General features: G+C 41.0%; 1 protein-coding gene and 1 non-coding gene across 2 annotated transcripts in view; both read left to right on the top strand.

Annotated features, from left to right (window-relative positions):
- The window catches only part of GALNTL6 (polypeptide N-acetylgalactosaminyltransferase like 6), a 1,308,188-nt gene that overhangs the window by 863,310 nt on the left and 425,129 nt on the right, over window positions 1-19,749 (top strand). The gene's annotated exons all lie outside the window — the stretch shown is intronic.
- LOC142455611 (U1 spliceosomal RNA) lies at window positions 3,777-3,939 on the top strand. The gene has a single exon (XR_012785794.1). It is a non-coding gene; the product is annotated as a U1 spliceosomal RNA (small nuclear RNA).

Raw genomic sequence — 19,749 nt, 5'->3', positions numbered from 1 at the left:
TAAAGGATTAAAGAGCAGATCATTAGTTATATCTTCAACAATTCACACGTATCTGTTTCCAACTCACTCATTGCAATCCCCCTAGGGTACCATCACTTAGCTCACTTGCTGTCTGTTTTCTTTTCCCCCCTCCTTCATCCCTAACCCTCTGGACTTCATCCTTGGTAAATGCTTTCCTTTGGATCTCAAATGGTTTGGTATTGTAACATGATGGTCTGTTCAGTTGCAGATCTGAAGAATCGCCAAGAGTATATTAATGGTGTCCTTCTTAAGCAAAACCAATTTTCTCTAAAGAATCAGTTTTGTTTGTTTCTGTTGAAATCCTCTTCTAATTATAAAGAAACCAAGAGATTAGTTTTTAGACAATGCCTGCATTCTGGTACGAACATTTCCATTATGCCTTTCAAAAGAAAAACCCAAACGACTCACAAAGATTGATTGGCAAAAAATCCCTAACAGCTGTAGGCTTATTTCACTTCATGCTTCATCCCTTCACTGACCTTTAGAAGATGAATTTCTTCTATGCTGGGCAAGCGCTTTTCTGTGGAATCATCATTAATGATCAGGAGCAGCAAACAAAACTTACCATGATGGATTATCTGCCGGCCACAGACTAATTATTGATTCTAATCATGGCTGGCTCTGGCACAGAGGTGCCAGGTATTGGGATAGTGTGAGTGTGTATTTCAAGAGTGTCATGAAGCTTAAAGAAGGGAAAATGAGAAGCCACCAGCATGCATTTTTGACTAACGATGAACAGATCCATGCCACTGGTCACTAATCCCACTCCCCTCTATCCTCCCTCTTTCTCTTCCTTCACTCTTGCTTCCGAGTTACTTGCTTCTCTGTCTTTCTCCTTCCTTCCTCCACTCCTTCCTTTTCCCTTCCCGTCCTCCCTTCTTCCATCCCTCCTCTCTCTCCTCCTCTTTAATTTCCTCTTCAATACAGAAAAGAAGTTATTGTAATTATTTCACATCATAAACTTTGAAACCACAGTCTCCACCGTGTGGTCATAATAAAATAATAATAAAGTGATAATAAAGTTCTCGTTAGCTCTATGATATTAGATGCTGGCAATAGCTGTCCTTTGAAGGCAGTCCTGGTGACTGAGAATACTTTTCCTCGCATGTTACACAGTACAGAAGCGTATCTGTTCCTGTTTTTCAAAGGAAAAATATGTGTGCCTGGTAGGCGGTACTTGATAGAATTAAAGGAAGCCTTGAGGAGCAATTAGGCTCTCAGGGTGATGTTCAGGGAACTATTGTTAAGGAAAGTAATAGTTAATTGTTCCCTTCAGTGATCCATTTCTACTAGTAGCTTCATAAAGTAGTAAGATGTGTTTCTTCCTTTTAGACACAGAAAATCCTTGTAGTAAATATAAGAGTGTGGGGTTGGACTTAAGAACTTGATAGTTGTTATCTCAGAGCATGTGCCTATGATGTGTTCTGTCCCCAGCATAACTCATTCATTTCAATAGCGGCATTGGTTTCAATAGCATTTATCCAGTTAAAGACTCAATGAAGTGTCATTAACTACAGGGTGCGTTTTTAACTCCGTGGGACCTATCACATGTTTCTTTATCTTCTTCTTCTTCTAAATACTGGGTAACAAACCCACCAAAAAACCAAAAAGCTTGCTCTCTCTTTAAGTCTCCTTCGAGTCACCTGCTTACTGTGCTTCTCTTATGTAATGTGATTGTTTCACAAGAGAAAGGCTAAAGCAAAATGCTCTGGCCCCATGAGAAAAATGTACATAATAATACATTTATCTCATATGATTTTAAAAAATAAGAACAGAATGTTTTGAAAAGGTTGTGTTAAAATACAGGAAACTGCCATGATTCTGTTTTGGGGTCAATTTTTTTTCTTCTGTCAAGGGAATGGAGCTCTAAAATGATAATATAGAAGATTTGACACACACATAGTTGGGATACTACAACTGTCTATAGAGAGCAACTAAACATACCCACGTGGTGGCATGGTAGTCACGTGCAGGGCTGCTACCTGTAAGGTCAGCGGTTTGAAATCAGCAGCCACCCCTAGGGAGAAAGACAGAGTTTCTCTTCCTGGAAAGAGTTACAGTCTAGGAAAAACACAGGATCTATAGAGCCATTATGAGTTGGCATCAACTCCATGGAAGTGAATTTGGCTTGATGTTTTTGAACAAACATTAGGTTTCATATTGTAGGCTCTGTCCTTTATGAGGTATGTAACCCTGGATAAATTATTTACCTAGTCTAAGCCTCATCTGTAAAATGGGGATAAAAAAAATTCTTAAAGGTAGATTTAAGGTCGTGGTAAAGGGTTTGTCACTGTGCTGTGTAATAAGATGAATAAAAATATACAATTTCTACTTTCCAGTGAATTCTGACTCATGGTGACACTATGTGTAACTGTGTACCATGATGTCTCGATGGCTGATTTCTTTTAAAATACATCACCAGGCTTTGTTCCCCATGTCTCTGGGTGGATTTGAACCACTAAACTTTGGATTAGCAGCTTTTTATTGGAACAGGAATGCCTCAGAGGGTTACATCTACCAAAGGCAACTGTTCCCCCTGACCAAAATTAATGCAGAGAATTTGGAACGTTAGAAATGGGAAGTGTGTGTCTTTAATTCATCACTCACCTCCCGGCCTCTGCATCGATTCTGACTCCTAACAGCAGAGTAAAACTGTCCCTGTGAATTTCCAAGACTAAATCTTTATGGGAGTAGAAAGTCTCATCTTTCTTCTGTGGAGCAGCTAGTGTTTTTGAATTCACTACCAAGAAACCAGAAAAAGCAAAAAAAAAATTGCTTTTGAATATGATTGCCATTGATGTGTTTCAAAGAGCTAATATCCACTCATAGGACTTTGAATGAATTGGAATTGAACGGGTTCTATTTTGGGGCAAATGAACTGATTATGAAAGCTCACAAGTATCCAGGAACTAAATTTAAAATGGTAAGGGTTTCATAAGTCTCATATGTTGTGTTAACCCTCTAATGAGACAGACTCACAACACTGAATTCTTGAATCATTTTTGAAAAGACTAAAGGGACAGGCCACATCATTTGAGAGTGTCACAATTGGGAGTCCTGAGAAGAGAAAGATCAAGCAGCCAATAGAGATTCAGGCCACAGAGAGGTTTAATTTAAAACTGAGAGCAAAATCACAGTTCTTTCGTAATTATTATAAGGAGGTTTGGGGTACACTTACTTGCTGGCAAAGTCACCATGTCTAATGAAAAGAGAACCTTTCTCTCCTGCTTGGCTTATTTTACTCCTAATAAGCAGCAGTACTTCAAATTAGCGTCACAATTTATTGTGAAGTCTCTCTTTCAATGATAGAAGCTTCTTTTCTGTCTTTAGATGTTAGGGTAACACCCCATCCCACTTAAAGCTTCGCCCTTTCTTACAAATGGCCCAATTCAATTGGCTCCTCACATGCTTCCTAAGGGTGTACAAAGGAAGCACAGCTGCATCCCGCCAAGAGTGCTTCCACCCAGCAGCCGAACACATGAATGGAGTTCAGGACAGCAAAAAGGGTTGAAGTTCAGCCAACATAAAGCTGAAGTACTGAATTTGAAAACTCTTGAATCTGAGCTAGAATGGTCTTAAACGCTAAAGTTTGTATGTGCGTGTGTGTGTGTGTGTGTGTGTGTGTGTGTGTGTATGATCATCATATTGGTACTGTAGTAAAAAGGTTTAAATATTGAGACTTTTGAAGACATTCATTTCAACTATCGGGTGGTGTACTTTGAATTGCTGACTGCTGTTCAAAACCACCAGTCCCTGGACTTACCTGGCAGGGGAGACACCAGGAGCACGAAGGTGGCTTTCCTGGGCGAGGCTTCTCCATTGCACTCCGGATGTGCTGACCCCTGCAATTTCCCCAAATGTGGGAAACTCCACTGCAGAATTTGTGGTGGTGGGGGACTGTGCTTGCGCTCTCCCCTATAGAAAATGAGAAAGAAAAAAACAGCCGTCATTGTGGGAGAAGATGGGGGTCTCTACTCCTACAGGGAGTTAGAGTTCGGAAACTCACAAGGCCTCGGAGGCAGCTGTGAGTCAGAATGGACTCAATGGCAGTGGAAGAAGGACTTCAAAATATGACAAATGGATGCGAGTTAGCTGGCATTCAGTTAACCCCATTTACACTCAGCTATGTATCAATTGTGCATGATCGTTATGTCTTAGGAGACAGAGACTGAAAACATAGGGATCACTGATGTCATGATTCTGTATCATTTCACCTCTGTTGTTTCATGAAGGTCTTGGAAAGCAATGAGTTTAGCTTCCTTTTTACTCGATGAGGAAAATTTTTTTTTAGGAAAGATAGAGCTTTCTAATTTTATCTTTAATTTTCTGTGCTTGCCTTGGTCTCTGTGAAGACTATGAACACTTTTAAGCCCACCACTCAAAGACCTAAATGATATTATTTTCTCGATATAAAAGCCATTGATAGAATAAATCAGGCTTCTGTCAGTGACCGTAAAATTACTCAAGTTCCTAAAAGTAATTAAAAAGCATTATCTATTGATTTTAATAATGATTGATAATGTATACATCCACTTATCACTCACTGACATGTTTGGATTTCAAAGACCAGGTTATTATGTGAAAATTTCAAAGGAAGATGACCGTATTAGATCACAAAAAGGACCACGACTATTTCATTGCTTTAATTGCCAAATTACATCATTACATAACTGCTACACTATTGAGAATTATGACCTAGTCATAAATGACACATAGCCTTAAAACTCACAAGAATTTTTCTCACCTAACACTTCAGTGTTTGTTCATGACAGACGTATCTTGTTCATGTACAAAATAATTAATAGTGTTTTTTAATCATTGTTGAAAATTCCAAGTTTCAATAAATATGGAGCAGATATATTGAGCTTGAGCCCTACACACAGACCTTGTTCAAATTATGATTCAGAACGTACTGGTTGTGAGACTATAAATGGACAAAACTTTCAAAAGCTAAGTTTTATAATAAACTATTGCAAAAACTAACAAGACCTGGTAAAATAATCAAAAGCATTAATCCTATTATGTCTGATATGGTACCTGGCATGGAGTAAGACCTAAAATAACTTAGTTTTTCATTATGTTTCATCCATATTCTTTTAATTCCCATATATACTTGAGTATAAGCTGACCTGAATACCAGCCAAGGCACCTAATTTTACCAGAAAAACTGCATTAAAAATGTGCTGAAAAACTTGGCTTATATATATAAGTATATACCGTAATCTCAAAATTTCCATGTGGGGATATTTTAGTTATCTAGTTTGGTTATCACTCAAAATACACACATGGAGAGAGAGAGAGAACACAAATGAGTAGTTTTAAAAGACTAGCATTTATTTAACACCGTTCTGGAAGCTAAAATCCCCATCAGGGCCTCGCCATGCAGATTCCTCCTTCCTGTGGACCCTTCTGTAGTCCTTTCTGTAGTTTCAGGTGACTCCCAATCATTCTTGGGGTTCCTGTACTGCAACTGTGTCATTCTCCCTCAGATGTGTCGGCCCATCTGCTCTGTTCAGAAAGCACTACTCAGAAGGTATTTGGGTTAGGACCTACCTCACTCTCGTATGGCTGTGTGTTCCTGGGTAGACTAGAGAAACACGTCCATAGAAACTCATTTGAGTATAAGACAGAGTTATATCTAAAGGGTAATCATACATTAAGAAACCAGCCCAGCCTAGTCCACTCCAAGCCCATAAGCCCAATATTAACGCATATGTCTGATACCAGTCTATAAAGTCCTCTTCAGACTCATGAAAGACATGCAATGACACCGAATACAGGATGATCATAGGCCAGTGGGTAGAAAGTATTTGGATCCAGTGGCATTGTAAGCATCTCAGCACTGGCAGGGGTCTCTACATGACTTCTCTGGTTTCCGAGGTCTGGTTGCATCAAGGCAGGTCCATGTGGATCTCCACTCAGGGCACTAGAATAGTTTCACATGTCTTGTCAGCTGCAATGTCTCTGAGGTTGTGAGCAGAGAGAGAGAGAGAAGTGTTTCCAGCCTCCAAGGAGGAAATACAGGATTTCCCAGAATTCTCATGAGACCATGCCCACATACAGGCCGTATTTGCTATACAATGATTGACAAGCTAGGCTCCACCCTTTCATTCCCAATCCTCAAATTGACACCTGATTATGTAACGACCACAATGGCCTCATTAATATAACAAAAGGAAACCATTTCCAAGTGAGGTCATGCTTACAGGTATAGAGCTTAAGACTTCAACATATTTGGGGAGAATACAATTCAATTGATAGCAGAAAAAAAATGGTGAGATTTATTTTATGTCTTAAACTGAGAATAAAGAATACAAAAAAATATTCTGGTTATTCATAGAATTGCTTGGGATAATTTTACATACAAGAAGCATACTCCCTGGATTTAAGTTGGATTTTTATTGTTGCTATTCATTGCCCTGAAATTGATTCCAACCCATTGTAGAACTTACTGAAAAATCACCCGGTCCTGTGCCGTCTTCATAATCATTGGTATGCTCAAGTTCACTACTGAGATCTATGTGTACTTTGTGTGTCTTTCACCCTATAAGGTCCATTTTGAAGCACCATGTTGGACAATATGCTATTCTGATTTCTAGAATGTTCGTTGGCTAATTTTTGATAGTAGATTGCCAGACCTTTCTTCCTAGCATGTCTTTTTCTGGAATTTCTACTGAAATCTGTCACCTTGAGTTATTCTGCTTGTATTTGAAATACTGATGGCATAATTTCCAGCACTATAGTAAGACCCAAGTCACCATATTATTATAAATAGATAGACTGTCAATTTTGGATTTAGCTCAAGGTAATTTGGCAAACATAAAAGGTTTAGTTTGTTTGTTTGTCTTTTCCTTTTTATTTTAATTTTTAAAATCATTTTACTGGGGGATCATACAACTCTTATCACAATCCACGTATCCATCCATTGTGTCAAGCACATTTGTACATTTATTGACATCATCATTTTTAAAACATTTTTTCTACTTGAGCCCTTCCCCCCCTTTCCTACCTTCCCACCCTCCCTCATGAACCCTTGATAATTTATAAATTATGATTATTTTTTTCGTATTTTCCATTGACTAATGTCTCCCTTTACCCCCTTCTCTGTTGTCCTGGGAGGGGGTTATAGTTAGATCATTGGGTTCAGTTCCCCAATCTCCCCCCACCTCTCCTTTACCCTCCTGGTATGGCTACTCTCCATGTTGGTTCTGAGGGGGTTATCTGTCCTGGATTCCCTGTGTTTCCAGCTCTTCTCTGTACCCATGTACAATCTCTTGTCTAACCAGATTTGTAAGGTAGAGTTGGAGTCATGAAAGTGGGAAGGGGGAAGCATTTAAGAACTAGAAGAAAGTTGTATGTTTCATCGGTGCTATACTGCACCCTGAGTGGCTCATATGCTCCCCGCAACCCTTCTGTAAGGGGTTGTCCAGTTGCCTACAGATGGGGCTTTGGTAATCTACTAATCACTTCCCCTCACTCACAATCTTATGATTTTTTGTTCTGTGTCTTTGATGCCTGATATCTGATCCAATCAACAGCTCGTGATCACACAAGTTGGTGTGTTTCAGCTATGTGTATTTTGTTGCTTCTTAGCTAGATGACTACTTGTTTACCTTCAAGCCTTTAAGACCAGACACTATATCTTTTGGTAGCTGGGCACCATCAGCTTTCTTCACCACATTTACTATGCACCTACTTTGTCTTCAGTGATCATGTTGGGAAGGTGAGCATCATGTATTGTCAGGTTAATAGAACAAACTGTTTATGCATTGAGTAGATGACCAATGTTCATCTGCTACCTTAATATTAAACCTATATATGGTAATAAACCTATTTACTAAACCTACTTATTATATATGGCAAATATATACCCATAGATCTATTTTCCCATTATCATATATAGATATATTTACATATATATGCCTGTATTTAACCTGTATAAATGCCCGTTGACTCCTAGTTCTTTCCTCTTTCCTTTTCCTTTCCTCTTGTCCCACTATCATGTTCAGCCTTCATTTGGGTTTCAGTAATTCCTCTTGGTTGCATTGACCTTGATCAAGCCCTACCAGGCCTCCTACACCCTCCTGGCCATTGGTTTCAGATCACTTGTTGTTCCCTTGTCCCTGGGTTAACACCCACTTCCTTTCCCTCCTCCCCTACTTTCCCATGCTCCCACCCACCCCCAACTGTTGGTCCCATTGTTTGCTCCTCCAGATTGTTTACCCTTCCTATCTTTTCTAGATAGACATGGCAGAGATAATGATTTGCACAAAAACAAGATAGAACAAAACAAAGCAACCAAAGAAAGCAAAACAACAAACACCAAAAAAAGAGAGAAAAACCTATAAAAAGTTCAAGGTCTATTTGTTGTCCTTTAGTGTTTCCAGTTGAGTCTGATGGGCTGTCATGCCCTGACCCCAAAGTCTATTTTTGGTATTACCTGGGTACTTTGTTGCTTTGCTCCCCTTGCTGTTCTGCTGCACACCCTTAGTGTTTCATCTCGGTGTGGTGGGGTCAGGTCCGGCACAGTTCCAGCACTGTGCCTCCAGTGTTGTCCCCTGTAGTGATATAGGTCAGTGAGGAATGCCATGTTTCATGGTGGGGCTGGCCCTATGGTTCTCTCTGTGCATTGGATGCTCTGAGCAGGAATATCATCCTCAGGGCTTGGTGGCCTAGTCTGTGCTCCACTCTTTCTCCCCCTTTATTTGCTCCTGTGTGCTCTCTTCAGGCATGTGTCTCTCCCCGAGCTGTAGCTACAGTGCTTTCTTCTGAGGTAAATTCTTCTGCAGAGAGGGTGGGTTGTCCATGTAGTTGGGATTGGGGCCGGCCCCTCAGACCTCTCTATTGGTTCCCTGCTTCGTGCCAGTATGCTGCATTCACACCTTGGAGCACTGGGTTGATGTCTGGGCCCTCTCTCCCTGTGGAGATACAAATAATACCCTCCCTTGGGTGGGTTGGTGCCCTGTGCCCCCGCTGCCCATTTCTTTTTTTTTCTCTACCCCCTGCTCCACTTTAGTTGGCTACCATCCTTATGTATCCCTGGCTTTGGTCTGGGCCCTGCCATATTACCTGGACCTCACCCCAGGAATGTATGTATACAGTAGCCTTTACCCTGTGCCCCTTTTGCATTTTAAAGCTTACCTCAGCAGACTCACATTGTATTTGTCCTTTTGTGCTTACCTTTCTTCACTTAGCATGGTTGCCTCCAGTTATTCCTATTGGTGATGTGCTTTATGTGTTCATCATTGCTTTTTAGGAATGTGTAGTACTCCATTGTATGTATCTACCACAGTTTTTGGATCCATTTGTCTGTTGATGGAAATTTGGGTTGTTTCCAAATCCTTGGAATTGTGAACTATGCCACAATGAACACTGGAACACAGATGTCTGGCAATGTTTTGTTTCTTGCTCCTTCTGGGTATATGCCCAGTAGGGGGATTGCTGGTTCATAATGTGGCTCCATTTCCATCTATTTTAGATATCGCCAAATAAATTTCCATAATGGCTGTACATACCTACAGGTCCACCAGAAGTGGTTGAGAGTTTCTATCTCACCATAGCCCCTCCCACACTTGTTGCTTTCTGATTTTTTGAATTGCACTGTCTTTGAGGGTGTTAGGTGGTATCTCATTGTTGTTTTAAATTGAATTTTTCTATGGTTAAAGATCGGGAATCTTTTCTCATATGCTTATTGGCCATTCAGATTTCTGCCCCTGTGAAACTTCTATTCAGGTCCTTTGCCCACCTCCTCAGTAGGCAGTTAGGTTTTGTTTTTGTTTTTCTTTTTGGAAGCTAGTAGAGTCCTGTAGATTTTAGTAATAAGGCTTTTGTCTGATGTGTCATTGCTAAAGATGTTTTCCCAGTCTGTGGGCTCTCTTATTACTCCCGGTGAATTCTTTCAATGTGCACAGGTGTTTTATCTTCAGTATCTCCCACCTGTCAATTTGTACCTCCTCTGTGTTTGTGTCCTTCCCTACTTCTGATAGCCTATGTGTTCTCTGAACCAGCGTTCTCAGGTTGGTCCCAATCCCCTCATTGATTCACCTTGAATTTATTCTTGTACATGGGGTGAGATAAGGGGCTTGTTTTATTTTTCTGCAGGTAGATACCATTTTTTCCAACACCACTTGTTGGAGAAAGCATCTGCTTCCCATTTAACATTTTGGGGGGCTTTATCAAAGACCAGTTGTCTGCATGTTGATGATTTTATTTCTGGGTTTTAAGTTCTTTTCCATTGGTCTGAGTATCTGTCATTGTACCAATACCATGAGGGTTTGACCACTGTGACTGTATAATATGTGCTAAAGTCAGGTAAAGCAAGCCCTCCCAATGTGTCCTTCTTCTTGAGTTCTGTGCTAATTCAGGGCATCTTCTCTCTCCATATGAAGTTGCTTATCAGTTTTTCCATTTCTTTGAAGAAAGATGAGGGTAATTGTATCAGGATTGCATTAAACTTATATAGTACCCCAAGCAAAACTGGCATTTTTAGTATATTGAGTCTTCCAATCCACGAGCATGGAATATTCTTCCATTTGTTGAGGTCACTCTTAGTTTCTTATAATAGTATTTTGTAGTTTTCCTCATATAAGTCTATTGTTCTTTTAGTCAGGTATATCCCTAGATATTTCAATTTGTGCTTGGCTATTGTAAAGGGTACCACCTTTTTGATCTCTTCTTCTGTGGTCTTAACTGATGTCTTTAGCAGTCTGATGGACTTCTGGAAGCACAGTACTCACCTGTGGAGCTTTTGGAATTTTCCATATATAAAATCATATCATCTGCAAATAAAAATAGTTTCACCTTTTCCTTCCCCAGGCAAATACTTTTGATGTCTTTTCTTTGCCTTATGCTGTTAGCTAAAACTTCCAGTAGTCTGTTAAATAAGATTGGGGACAAGGGGCATCCTTGTCTGGTCCCCTATATCAGTTGGTTTGTGTTCATCTTTTCTCCATTGACTGCCATATTGGCTGTTGGTTTTCCATATATAGCTTGTATTATATTGAGGAATTTTCTTTCTATTCCTATCTTCTTGAGTGTCTTAAATAGGAATTGGTGTTGGATGTTGTTGAATGCTTTTTCCACATATATAAATATTATCATCTGGTTCTTATAGTTTTTCAAACATAAAAGTTTTTGCCAAAACATTTACTATTTTTCTGCCTATTATGTAAGGGTAGCCCACATGCATATACACACACATACCCAGGAGTCTCTGGGTGGTCCAAACAATTAACATTCTTGGCTGCTAACCTAATGGTTGGCAGTTTGAGTATAACCAGAGGCTCTTTGGAAGAAAACCCTGCTGATCCACTTCCAAACACTCAGCCCTTGAAAATTATGTATATTGATTACATTTCTATTCTGACCCACATGGGAAGACCATGCGTCTGAATCAACTGAACAACCAATGGAGAAAGGAAGCCCACAAAATGATGCTCTGGTCCCCCAAGGGAGTAACCTCCCTACTTAACCAAATATTCATTTCAAAATGTTTCAGAGATAATCGAGCTCCAAGTAGATTTATTTTCTTTAAGTACTGGAATAAGCATAGAATTTACTAGAACCATGGACCACCCTGGTCTAGGAAGACAGATGTTGATACTGGAGGGGCTTCTTATAATAGTTGATGTTTTTGTTTGTTTGTAACAATTCAGAAAGTGTTTCTTTTGTCATAGCCAACTTAAATTATAGAATGGGGCAATCTAGGAAAATTCAATAGACCATGTAATCCAAACCTCATCATTTTACATATTAGCAAAATAAAACAAAACTTAGTCCAGAGGTTAAGTATGCAGCCCAAGGATATACAGCTAATAAATGACTTATTTCAACTATGTATTTCTTATTCCACCATATATACTGACTTTTCTCCACATACAAGGTAATGTACTGGGTACAGACAAATATGAATAAGGGACTTCTGTGCCTGAAGGAAGTCTTTCCAATGCTGTAGTGACTCAGTATCGAGTGCCTGATATCATCTCAGAATTCCGGAGGCACGTACATCCAGACAGTAAAAAGAGAATCCCCAAATTGGATTCCTTAATAGCAATTCAAATTTAAAATCTAAAGTTAGAGGCTGAGCTCTGAGAAAGGAGAGCGACAGTGAAAGAATTTTTAGATATTGCCTGAAGTAATGTTTTTAAATATGAAAACCTATGTGATAGTTTGTGACCCAGAAAAGAGTATATTTACTTAGCCCAGGAGGCTCATTTGAAGCTAAAATTATGTTATGGTCTGGTGCTTTTAAATTAAACTTTTACTACTTAGCCATGTAAAGTATTTGATTTTTGAAAAGAGTTTATAATCAAGTAATTAACAAAAGAATATAAGAACATTTATAAAATGGGGAGAGAGACTAAAAGGAACACAACCTAATTAATTCCTTTCCAATTTGAAGATTTTCTTTTTAAGTTTTATTTTAAATGATACATACTTTTCAATTTGAGAAAGGTAAAAAATATATATGGCTTCTAACTTTTGTCCTCCATTGAGGGGGTATGTCTGAAAGAAACACAAAGGGATTGTGGAAATAAATGCTTGTTGCTGTAAGATTATGAAAATCCTGGTGTATATGACTTTGCTCTTTCTTTACTAATGGGTACCATTCTCCTGGGCTTACAGTGCCATCTCCCAGGTAACTAATTCCTACTGTATTGTGGCTCTGGCAATCTGAGCAAGCTATTTCCTACTTGGTCCTGCTTTTTTATATAAAACACAAAGCATGCCCTGAAATATATGGGCTATTCATATATTGCCCTAACAGGCATTGTGCTCCATATGACTCATATAACTGATGTGCATCCCTCAGCCTGAAACGACAGGATGAGGTAGCTGCCTACTTCATTTCACACTTCCACGCACATTTATTTTTTATAACTTTGGTCGGTTTCTGATTTCTTCTGAGCGATTTCTATCCGAGCAAATGCTTAAAGTTTGATCATAAAGATCTGCTCACTTCAGAAACAGGCTCTTGAATGTGACCTTCATTTGGAAGTTAAAATATGTACAAGGTGATTTGTGGCTCTCTAATATTTGAGAGGAAATTTAAAAGGTACACGCCCTGGTGCTTTAGTGGGCTATGTATTTTGGGCTGCTAACCTCGAGGTTAGCCATTTAAACTCCTGACTGCTCTGGGGGAGAAAGCTGAGGCTGTCTGCTCACTTAAAGATTTACAACCTTGAAAACCCACAACATTGCTGCTACTCTGTCCTATAGTGTCAGTATCAGTCGGAATCAACTGAGTGACAGTGACGGGCTTTTGAGAGATGGCATGCTGGTGGGGCAGTAGTGCAGGGGTGCAGCAGCATGGAGCCTCGGCTGCTAATAGAAAGATAAGTAGTTCAAATCCTCCCCAGGAAAATGATGTGGAAGTCTACCTGCCGTAATCATTGTGGATTTGGAAACCTTGGAGTTGCTGAGAGTTGGGCTGAGGAGTAGTTTTCTTTGTTCATTTGAACTACACCGAGTACAATATTCTTGCTGGGGCAGCCAGTCCTGTACTTGAAATTACACTCCCGCTTGCAATTAAAGAATTGAAATGCTAAATACAATCTCTCTGAGCTTTGGTTAGCCCGACAGAATGAACTTGTTATTTAGTTGAGTATTAATCACTTCCTCGAGCTAATTAAGTTTTCTACCACTGAAAATGCTATAACCACCTTATTTTTCTCACAAACAACTGAAGAAATCCTCCCAGCTTACTGCTGTACAAAATTAATTTACAACTAAGAAGAGCAGGGGGAAACTGCCTCTGTGGATGTCGGACCCTTTCACTTTTAGCCAGAGAAGACACCTCCATTTCCCTTTTGGAGAGCCACTGGTCATTTTGAACTGCTGACCTTGCGGTTAGTAACCCAAGCCAGAATTCACCGTGCTGCCATCCACTGTGCGTCGTAATCACCTGATGGCAATGATTTGGTTTGAATTCTGCGGAAATGGTTTTGCTATAATCATGTTTACTGATTAGTTCACAGTAGAATAATCGATGAAGAATTGTGATGGCTGATTGTATAGGTGGAGCCTGGTGATTGTTTGAAACTCTGACTTCATTCAGCACAACTTTGTTTGAATAAGATTCTCACTCTCCTTGCCGTTTGTGTTAAAGACAATCTGAAAGGTAAAAGCACAGGCCTGTAGCAAACGCACTTCCTGGCGCCTCCATCACGCTCACTGCACCTAGCTTAAAGATGCGGGGAAACAGTGCCGGTTCCCGAGCACAGGAGAGTTGGCCCATGCGTGGTCCTAGTGGAGGTAGCTAGTACACAGAGATCAGAACAAGAAACAAAATAGAGGTGGGCCTATGGAGTGATGACAAAGGGAGCAAGAGGGAGGCATTCTGACTAGCAGTGGAAACAGAGAAGGTTTTTTGGAGGAGGAACGTCATAAGGCTTTGAAAACTAGAAAACAATCGGCAACAGAGGAAGCACATTCTGACTGAGCCCACAGCTGACACTCGGGGCAGTGAAGGGGAATTTCCGAGTGCGTGTGGGGAACTGTTAAAAAGCTGGGTATATATACGTGAGCACCTAAGGTTTTATATTATAAACTTGCCTCTAATTCCTGTGGGGTTTTGTCATTTAGTTAAAAAAAAAAGCTCTCTATTTTATTTTTGTAGTCCATTATTTTTAATAAGGGAAAGCAACAAACAGAGATGACAGTTGCAGGAGAGGACTGGGTGCTGGCCTCTCTGGAAAGGGAGGACTGGTTATCATTTTAATGTGAGCACAGACCCTGGGGTCCAGGCACATGATTGCTCTTGGCTTTGAGACCCTGAAAGCCACGTTGGCATAGGGAAGTGGGTCATTTCGGGTGGCTAAGGGCTTCCTTGGAAGCTCTGGGTGTGGTATTGACATAATCTGATGTCCTTTTGGGACTTGAGTATTAAGAGTGAAAGGGTGGAGTCTAGTCTGTCAATCAGGTCACAGCCAATGAGGCCTCTGGTGGGCATGACCTTCCCCTGAGGATTCTGGGAAAACTCGGAGATTTCCTCCTTGGAGGCGGGAGATACTCACTCTGCTCATTCCCTTGGAGACTCTCTAATGACAAGGCTGACTCCCTGTGAGACCTCCCTGAGGAGAAGCCACATAGACCTACCCTGATGCAGCCCTGGGTGCTGGAGAAACCTCGTGGCGACTTCCGCCAGCGCAGAGATGCTTACAGCACCACTGGATCCAAAGACTGTCTCAACACTGGCCTGTGATTGTCTTGCATTTGGCGTCATCACATGTGTTTCGTGAGTTTGAAGAGGACTTTATAGATTGCTATCGGACATATGGGTTAATATCAGACTCGTGGGCTTGGACTGGACTGGGTTGGGATGCTTTCTTGATGTACAATGACCCTTTATTAAAACTATCTCTTGTACACACACGAGTGTCTATGGATGTGTGTCTCTAGTCTGCCCTAACACACAGGAAGAGGATGTAGGGCTCAGGAAGTGGAGTGACGGTCACAGGCCAGGAAGAAGGAGGAGACAGCTCATCACTGCGACCTGGAAGCATCGGAAACCTCTCCTCTCAATATTTCCTGTAGCTCTTTATGGTAAGGAACATATAAGGGTCCTCAGCACCAGTGTCAGTGGAACCCCAGTACCAAATCAAATGAGAAAACTCTTTGTTGGAGCTAGGAGCGATGTAAGATGTGGACACAGCCAGCCCCTGGGGTCGCTGTAGGGTGGGTGACTTGTGGGTCCAGCTTTGGTTCAGATTTGGAGCTTCCTCCTCCCAGGCTGTCTTCCTGTGGCTCAATTGGTGGCTTTCAGCTTTGTACCTCCAGAAATTTCACCCTGTCATGGCCCCAAGAATTGACCGATCTTTCTATAGCTGATCAACTCTCAGGAGACTGATATATAAACTGGAATGGCATAAAATACATATTGTAATCCATGTATTTTAGCTCTCAAACCATCTGTAAGAAAGCCAGAGTATAACCATAAATTTGCTTGGTAAGCAAAACTCAAACTCTCTTATAGATCTTTTTTAATGTTACAATACCAGACCTTTTCCTGTCTGAGACCTACAACAGTAGGGCAATTGGACACTATTGTTTTAACTATAGTCCAACCCCAGTGTTAGAAAATATAGAACAGTTTAATCCATGGGATATAGTAACAGAGAAGTATGTTCCTTTTAAGGGGAAAAAAACCCTACAAAATATTTTGTCTATTGGTGACCTTTCCTTAAAAAAAATATTTCTTTCATTATTACTATTTTTGCCACAGCTTCCTCTACACTGGAGTCACAGCATTGCAACTTACCAACTTTTCCTCCCCTTCCCATGTGTTTGGGGACATTGGAAAGGCTCTCCTCTCTCCTGGTTGTTAATTCATAATAGCCATGATGCCACTTCGCTACGGGCAAGTCAGCTGAGGTTCTTTCTCCTCTGACTGTGGTGAGAATACGTTCTCTCACGGGTGATTTCATGCACGAAAGCAACATGTGCACATGTTTTCTGCAGGCACTGCAGGCCACCGCACCTCAACTCTGCCCTGGCGATGCCAAAGAGACCTTGGACAGTGGCTAGTGAATGAGGCCAACTGTGTTATAATCAGCTTTGCTTATGGGCATTGAGATTTGAATATTGTTTAATTGTCCTAGTAATGGTCTCACAAGGTAAGGTGTCCCCAGTGCTGTCAACTCATAGTGTCACAGCTTCCCTCCTCCCCAGGCAAACATGCATAATGGCCACGTCCACCCCATCTTGGCTTCAGCAGGTCTGAGCACTGAGCAGCTGTCTTCCTCTAGAGCAGTGGTTCTCAACTTTCCTAATGCCCCAACCCTTTCATACAGTTCCATGTTGTGGTGACTCCCCCAACCATAAAACTATTTCTGTTGCTACTTCATCACTGTAATTTTACTACTTTTATGAATCGCACAACCCCTGTGAAAAGCTCATTCAGCCCCCAAAGGGGTCATGACCCACAGGTTGAGAACCGCTCCTCTAGAGTCAATGCCCATGAACCAGTCACTCAAACCTCAACACAACTCCTCCCCTTTCCTATTGGCCAAGAAAAACCCTCCTCTCCGCTCAATATTGGGTGCCTCTGCCTGCCCACCTGTTTGCTGAGTATCAGATTAAGGGACTAGGGGATGGTAATGAGTTACTCGCACAGGGTGACAGGTGGCACCAACCTAACTCTTGCCACTCACTGACTTGGTCCCCTGCCCCCCTTCCTGGGCCTTCCCTCTGCTGCCTGGGGCCCTGTGATCATTTTGGTGTCACCTTCTTTGACAAACTATCTCCAAACCCTTCTAGTGACACTTCTGAATACGATTTCTCTTTAATTCATTTTTAACTATTTAAAAAAATCAAAAACCAATTCCAAGTATTTGATCATAGAAGCAGAAGTTGACTGTAGTTTGTCAAGCCTGGTCTAAAGCATTAATTGCCACAAGTGAACGAGACCAGTGCCTTGGAGTCAATTCTAACTCAAAGGAGTAGAGCTGTCCATCAGGTTTCCAAAGCTATGTGTATCGATGAAAGCACACTGCCACATTAGTTCCCCACTTAGTCTCTGGTGGATTTGAACTGCCAACCTTTTAACTTCCCTGTGGAGTTCTTAGCCACCACAAGATCAAGGCTCATAAAACATTGATAGACATCCTTTGGCATCGTACTCCTAAAGCACTGTGTATTTTTCTATATTCTCTCTCTGAATATGTCATTGTTCTCTGCCTTCAGATGCTTGATCTTGTTGCCATTGCTAACCGTTCTGCCCCTATTACTGAATCCACTATACACTGAATCCACTATACACTGCCTTACTTGATCTTGTCAGCTCTCCCGTGTGGGACACCTAAGAATGCAAACACAGAGAGACCAAGACACCTGCCTAGCATTACAAAAATACAGTGTGGACAGGGCAGCATTCAGTAACTCGAGTTTAGTTTCAGTTTCTCCTTGTGGGGGTAAAAATAAAGAGTAAGTAAAAAATATGGCTATGAAATCCCACAGAAATACCTAAATGTGAAGATGATGCTTAATGAGCTAGCCTCCCTCTGGGTCTGTGCGCTTCTGGAGGAGTGTTTTCACTTTGCTAAAGCTGTGCTGTTCTAGTCACACCAGGTCAACATTGAACTCTGGGTGTCCTGAACAGGGTCACATCATCGACCTCTTAAGTGTTCTTTAAGTTTTAGGAAGAAAAAGAATGCTGAAGGGACAGACCGGGCTGTAGGGTGGATGAAGCAAGGATTCCCAACAAAATTAGCGTGGGACATCTCCGGATAGACTTCAGAATGAGTAGCTGTATTCCCATGGCGCCAGCAGCGGACCCAGCCAAACTCTCCCGGACTTTTCCTAGCCGGTGTTGTTTCCAATCACTGTAAAAATCTTCTTGTTTTTCCCTCTGAGAAAATCTATCAGGACCATCCCTTTGTGATCCCAGAAAACCTTCACCAGTACCTTCCGAACCGACCGTTCTGCCTTGGGTTTGAGGGCTCCCGCAGATTCTCGCAGAAGGCTTTGTTTTGAATGGCTCTGTTCTTTTTAAGGCATCATGAATGTGACTTTAACAAATACAGTACCAAAAGAGCCTGTTTGTCTCCTTCCATCGATCACAGAAATATATTTGAATCTGTTTTCTTTGGAATAAATCAGTGGTGTGCGGATTAGAATGTGAGTAGCAATACTGTCTGACTTCCTCTTGTACATATTTATCCTGATCCACATAAATACCCAATCCATATTGTGCATAAATATCCAATCCATATTTATTCCTGATCACGCCATTATTGTGCCACGTTTCCTCTGAAACTTCTACTTCTTATCATCTGCTTCACTGGAGTTCATTATTGCTAGGCACAAGTGAGTCTGACTGGACTCCTGTCAATGTCATGGACAACAGAAAGAAAACCATGTCTAGTCCCCCACCATCCTCCCAACATTTGCTCAGTGTGAGCCTGTTGTTGCAGCTTCAATGCTAATCCAGTCTCACTGAGGGGCACTCTATTTTTCATAGATACAGTGCTTTGTCAAGTTTCTCCTCCAGCAACGGGTCCCCCCTGCTAATATGTCCAAAGAACGTGAGAGACAAAGTCACCATCCTTGTATCGGAAGAACATCCTGGTGGTACCTGGTCCAGGGTAGATTTGTTCACTCTTCTGAAGTCCTTGGGATGCGCAGTATGCTCCACACACGCCACAACCAAAGTCCAGCTATTTTGCTTCAGTCGTTCTGGTTCATCGATCAACTTTCCAATGTGCCCAAGACAACAGAAAGAACGATGACTTTTACTAAGCAGTTTGTCCTCAAACTGACCTCTTCTTTTTAGCATTTTAAAGATTTTTTTCCCGGTAGATTGAAATACATAGATTGATTTCTTGACTGCTGCTTCTACGGCCATTGATTGCGGATATAAGTAAAGTGAAATCGTTTCCAGTTTCAGGCTTTTATCCCTTTATCCTAATATGCATATTAGTCCAGGTGGAGGGATTTTTTTTTATCTTCATGTTAAGGTCAAATCCATACTGAAGAGTTGTCTTTATCTTCCTGAGTAAGTGCTTCAGTTTTTATGTCAGCAAGCCCTGTTTACTTTTATACGATGTAACAACTTGCTAATGAGTCTTCTTTCAGTCTTGAGGTCATACTTAGAAGTAGATTCTGGTTACTTGTATGTATTTCTATTTTAACATTGTAACTATGTATTGACTTTCCTGTCATCGCAAAGAACATGATGAATCAAGTAAAGGACACTAATTTCATTAATATGTCTAATTCTATACAAATATA

Source organism: Tenrec ecaudatus, chromosome 8 (genome assembly GCF_050624435.1).
Source record: "Tenrec ecaudatus isolate mTenEca1 chromosome 8, mTenEca1.hap1, whole genome shotgun sequence".
NCBI classification, from domain to species: domain Eukaryota; kingdom Metazoa; phylum Chordata; class Mammalia; order Afrosoricida; family Tenrecidae; genus Tenrec; species Tenrec ecaudatus.
This window is presented reverse-complemented; position numbering and strand designations above follow the sequence as displayed.